A 6,052-nucleotide genomic window follows, 5' to 3' on the forward strand; every position below is an offset into this window, starting at 1 on the left:
AGAGAGAATGAAATAAAGCTTAAGAAAAAGAAATAGAAAAGATATTAGAGAGAGAGAACTAAAGAAACTAAAGAACTTCCTTGTCCACTACTGTATATAATAAAAATATATATGATATTTTATATTAAGCTTTGTATTTCTCCTTATAAGGTCTAGCAAAATCTATTATATATAAAAAGAAATTGCTGCAGTTTTGGGAGGAAATTCTTTCCAGCAGAAACCGTGGTTGGGTTGTGGAAGCAGCTAATGATTGTGTCTCATATATATGGACTCTCTGTGTTGACATCCATGACAAATCTAGATCCCTGAGGACTTACCATTGCACAGTTGCTCTATCTTTTGAAACAGAATGCATTTACAAGCAGAGGACAGCCCATTAAAAGACTCCACAGCATCCGTAAAATGACCACAGTGTACTTTATTTAATGATTTGGTACTTCGTGTTGCAATAAAAAAATCTGCAAAATCCAAATGTATAAAATTTTCAAGTTTTCCTTTGAAGTTTTACAAGAAAAATCAGGTTGTATCCAAAGAAATTTGTTAGTATGAAGCACTACTTTCAACTTCATTTAATCACAAATTGCAACTTACTTAACAGACCAAAAGAACTATGGTACTGTAGTACACCAAATACTTCACACACTGTTCTTTACACATGTAACCACTGTCACACAAGACAGTAGTCTCTAGCTGATAAAGACACTCTTCATGATCGGGACTCTAAAGGAATGTTCGTATACATGGAATCTGAATATAGTTACAGTATTTACAAGAAGGATTTCATTTCATTTAACTATTTTTTGAATATTCCATTTCAAACAGAATACCAAATACGTTTGTACAATGTTTACAATCCATAGCACAAGAACTGTCATGAATATCATTCACCTCGAGTCACTGTGCTTGTACCAAGGGAAATATCTACACTTTCCATAAACACAAAGGTGATCTCCCAGAGCTCGTTTCTGATAATGGTTAAGTATTGAGTAACAATTAGTTAACACAATCAGTGTATAATTGCAACAGTTTACAACAGGAGCTGAGAAATTATTGGTCCACTCTATTCCATTCGCTAGTCTGCTGTTGACAGTCACATTTCATTGTTATGGCATGTTTTTAAGAGTTTTATATGATTACATATTTGGTACAGGAGAAACAAAATGAAAAAGACTCATGAGTGGAGAAAGCACAAATCTTTTAAGGCAAATTAAGCATATACAAGCAGTGACCATTTCTGTTCCTGGGTATGTGGGTTTTGATCCTGGATAATTAAACAACACCACACAGACCCATAGCTCCTGATCCAGCTATGCACACACTGAGCTGAACAATCTACCCCACTAATTAAGATGCTTGATACTGTTGACTGTGGACACATTTATCACCTTTTTTTTAAAGGGAGAGGGCTAAATTCATCTTCCCTACCACTCAAGTGATTGGTGCTGCCATTGTCTATCAGGGCTGTGCTCAGTTCCCAATCTACCCCCTCCCTCCCCAAAGGTAGATGAAGCCTGGAAATTCAAACCAAGCACATTGTTTCACATCACAACACAAGACGTGTGGAAGCTTGTTTCTGGTGCATGTATTGTCCTAATCGGATCAGGTGAAGATCGTTAGCAACGACAGTATGTTCTATTCATGGTCTTTTATTAATAAATAGGCATGGCTTTGAAACGGGTTTCATTTTCTAAACTGGGAAGGGCGGGTTGAGACAAGCCCTGGTAAATACAAAGTGCATGCTTTAATGTGTACAGGGAGGAGATAAATTAAAGGTAGCTCAGGTAGTTTGATGTAAAAATGCAATGTGTCAGAATAGCTAGCAAAACAAAACAAGTCTATTTTTAAGTTATTTGGAATTTATTCACTTATATTATATGTCTTTGAGATATTAATAAAAAATGGACAAAGTCCAGCCAAAGTTAAATATGTGTAAGTTCCATCTGGATTCAGCTGAAATAAGAGGAACTTAAACATTCTTAACGTTCCCTGGATTATGCCCAGGAAACCCTAGGGATGAACACTTTCTCTACTGTAGTCCCATTTACTTGACCAGTTTTGTATCAATAAATAACAAAATCTCAGTAACTAAACTGTACAAACAAAAAGAACATTTAGATTTGATTTTCAAGTATTGATCTGATTTTGCAGGTCTTCTTGTCTTTTTAATTCCCCCCCCCAAAATATGAGATAACAAAAAATGACATGTACCATCTGAACAAGCAATAGCCCACTTAGCTGAGCTTCAGCAGGATTTCATAACAGCATCTGTAAGATACATTTTTACCATTGGAGACTGTCATATTTGTAGGAGTATATATTAAGATGCATTATTTGTTCTCTAGCATTATTTGTTCGTTCAGTTTAGCCCAGTACAGCCACAAGGAGGAGCAGTCCTCTGTTGTAAGGCACTGCATATAGTCAAAAGGGCACAGATAGCACTCTGTATTGTTTCTAGATGTCCACATTGGAAAGTCCACATTGGAAAGTTTCTAGATGTCCACATTGGAAAGTGTCACTCACTAGCCTTACTCAGGCATTTTACTCACATGTAAAACCTACACTCAAGCGGGGGCAAATGTGCTAAACTTTGCCCTCCCACAAGTTGAAGGTGGGTGAAGGTCTGAAGTGGGCAGCCTCTTCTATTTCTGGCTGCTCCCCATGCAATATACCACGCAAGATCTAAAGCCACAGCCATGAGGACAGAAAGGAAGCACCCTGCTTCATATCTTCACCCTCTACGAACTGAAAGGCAAGGGGGCAGAGGTTAGCACTCGTCTCTGCTCATGTGTAGGTTTTACGCGCAAGCAGAACTCCTGTTTAGGACTAGTATTCCCCACAGTTCATTTCCCCGCTTTAAAAACTGTAATTTCATTCCCCCCCCCCCGTGCCAGTGTTGATGGCAACACAAGTAGTCAGGGCTAGCTCCACTCTTGAGGGGACCCTCAGCATTGAGTATTCTAGTGCACTCTGTTCTATGTGGGTGGGGTACCCCATGAGCGGGTGATATTAAGGGGTGTAGTATGCAGCAGCACTCACTAAATGATGGTCAGCTACAGTGCCCTTGAGCACCCTGATGTAGCATTGCTCTGTGGCACTGTGGGAAATGTAAAAGGCAGCTTTAACGTATTTCTTTCCCACAAAGGCCCAGAGTGATGCTATGTCAGAGGTGTGCTGGGGTATTGCAGCAAGTTGTGTTAGGGATGTCTGAGAAGAGCAGTTTGCTGAATCTGGACCTGCTCATAGTGCAAAGGCAGGGCTCAGATGTTAGCCGGGAAGAACAGAGTAAACGCGCAAAGCTAGAGTTGTCAGGTTTCCAGCTTGAGGCAGAGTAGCATTCATACCCAGAGGGGAGGGCATATGGGCCACTTGGCCCGGGCCTCCGATTCCAAAGGGGGCCTTGGTCAGCATATTCACAATCAGTGAAATGAAAAAAGTAACACCCCTTCCTAGCCGGCTGATATGGTCTTGCCCACACTTGTCTTATCTCAACCTATTGGATGGCAGCTTCCTTTCTTGATTGGATCCTGAACCCTTTTCTGAAGGAGCTCCCACTGATGTACCAGAGCCCCAGCATCGCTCGGAGAGAGGGATAGGGGAGGAGGAGCACGGAGGGCTTTCGGACACAGGGCCGCCGGGAAGGCGGCCCTTCTCTCCGACGCCTGAATTGAGGCGTGTGCCCACCTGTAGGGCCAGGGGGCGGCGCTTTGTTGTGCCCAGGCTTTTATGCTAGGCAAAAACCCGCAGGAAGCCATTGCGGGGTTCTGACACGGACTGAGCAGTCATATTTGCTGATGTTCTTGCACTGTAAATATTATGCACAACAAAACTCTGAAAGACAAGACAGAGTGGAGTGTCCTTACTCAAGAGTAGCCGCAACCATCTCTGACAGCCAGCGATACTTTTTTTTTTTTTTTGACGTGCATGGGCAGCCTAGCAACGTTGCTTCTCCTGCCATGCTTTGTTGTGCTGGCGTCGCCATCGCTCCCCACTGTGCTCCAGGGTGTGTATGCTCAAGGCAGGGAGGGCAGCACAAGATGGCAGCGGCGCAAGGCAGGGGCCCAGGCTCCGAGGTGATCGGACCGGGCGGAGTGAATGTGTTCGCCAATGACAGCTCCTTCCTAGAGCTCTTCAAGTGGCGCATGGAAGAGGATTTTTACAGATCAGTTCCCTCCTGTGGTGGAAATCTGAAAGTGGTGCATCAAAGAGAAAACACACTAAACAACAACATTAAGCTGTAAAACAATCCAAATGTATTACTACGTTTGTAGTCAGAAGTCAACAAGTCAACCCTGTTAATCATCTTGCTGAATCAGGAATTTCCGTTATAGAAGTTAATACTATCGAAGAAATTGGCGATCAATCAGCAGAGCTTGCCGTGGAACTGCAAGCACCTTCTCAACAATACAGAATCTTTAGTTGAAATAATCCCTGCCCCACAGCCACAAATCGATATTGGATTAATTAATAAGAGGAATAGAAATGATACTGACTTTTAAAAGTTCAGGACTTTGAGGTACCAATGAATGTTCTGAGTGATAAGGACAATAATAATAATAACAATAATTTACTTTTTATACCCCGCCCATCTGGCTGGGGTTGCCCAGCCACTCTGGGCGGCTTCCAACAGAGGCCCTCGGTGCTGGACCTGACTGTCTGGGCAGAATGATGGAGGTGGAGACGCTTCTTCAGGTATACTGGACCGAGGCCATTTAGGGCTTTAAAGGTCAGCACCAACACTTTGAATTGTGCTCGGAAACGTACTGGGAGCCAATGTAGATCTTTCAAGACCGGTGTTATGTGGTTTTGGCGGCCACTCCCAGTCACCAGTCTAGCTGCCGCATTCTGGATTAGTTGTAGTTTCTTTCCGAGTCACCTTCAAAGGTAGCCCCACGTAGAGCGCATTGCAGTAGTCCAAGCGGGAGATAACTAGAGCATGCACCACTCTGGCTAAACAGCCTGCAGGCAGGTAGGGTCTCAGCCTGCGTACCAGATGGAGCTGATAGACAGCTGCCCTGGACACAGAATTGCCCCCCCAGAAGCAGAAATAAATAAAGTGAAGATGGCGCGGACCCTGCGAGTGGGGTCCCTTTCCCTCAGCCGCTAGCGTGTTTTATTCAGGGGCGGAGCAAGCATGGGGCGGCGGTAAGCCCTGGGCACCGCCCTGGAGAGGGTGTCAGTCGGGGCTGCAGCCCCGCCCCGCGCCTCTGCATCTCCAGCTACAAGCTCCAGGTAAGAAGCTTGCTCAGCGCGGCGGGTGTGCCGCGCTGAGCAGGCTTTATACCTGGAGTTTGTAACTGGAGCAGGGGGGGGGCTCTGAGCGGGGGGGGGGGCTCTGAGTGGCGCAGTCTCCTGAGCTAAAAATCACTCTCCCCTTTTAAACCATCCCTTTCCCCTTCCAGGACCCTTGTAGCAGCCTCAGCAGCGATCTCCTTGAGCTAAAATCACTCTCCCCCTTCCGGGACCCTTTAGCAGCGATCTCCTTGAGCTAAAATCACCACCCCTTTTTAACATCCTTTCCCCCTTCCGGGACCCTTTAGCAGCGATCTCCTTGAGCTAAAATCACCCCCCCTTTTTTAACATCCTTTCCCCCTTCCGGGACCCTTTAGCAGCGATCTCCTTGAGCTAAAATCACCCCCCCCTTTTTTAACATCCTTTCCCCCTTCCGGGACCCTTTAGCAGTGATCTCCTTGAGCTAAAATCACTCTCCCCCTGTTTAACATCCTTTTCCCCTTCCGGGACCCTTTAGCAGCCATCCCCTGATGAGAGCCGAGGTAAAGGCTTTAAAATATTCCTTTCTTCTGCAAGTCCTGTCCTGATAAGATCGCCCTGTCGGGATGGGCTGAAATTGCAATCTTATCTCCTGTTTGACTCACCCCCATCTCCTCTTGCATTAGGAAGCCTCATCTTGAGGGACTTTTGCAAATATTGGCAGTTCGTGTTTTTTTGTTTTTAAATGGGAAGGGGCTTGGGAGAGGGTCTTCCTTAGGAAATTTCTTGGAGGGGGGGAGTTGAGGGGCTCTGACCATGGTTAGGTTTTAACTATCTGTTCCTG

The sequence above is a fragment of the Zootoca vivipara genome, chromosome 6 (genome assembly GCF_963506605.1).
Source record: "Zootoca vivipara chromosome 6, rZooViv1.1, whole genome shotgun sequence".
Taxonomy (NCBI): Eukaryota; Metazoa; Chordata; class Lepidosauria; order Squamata; family Lacertidae; genus Zootoca; species Zootoca vivipara.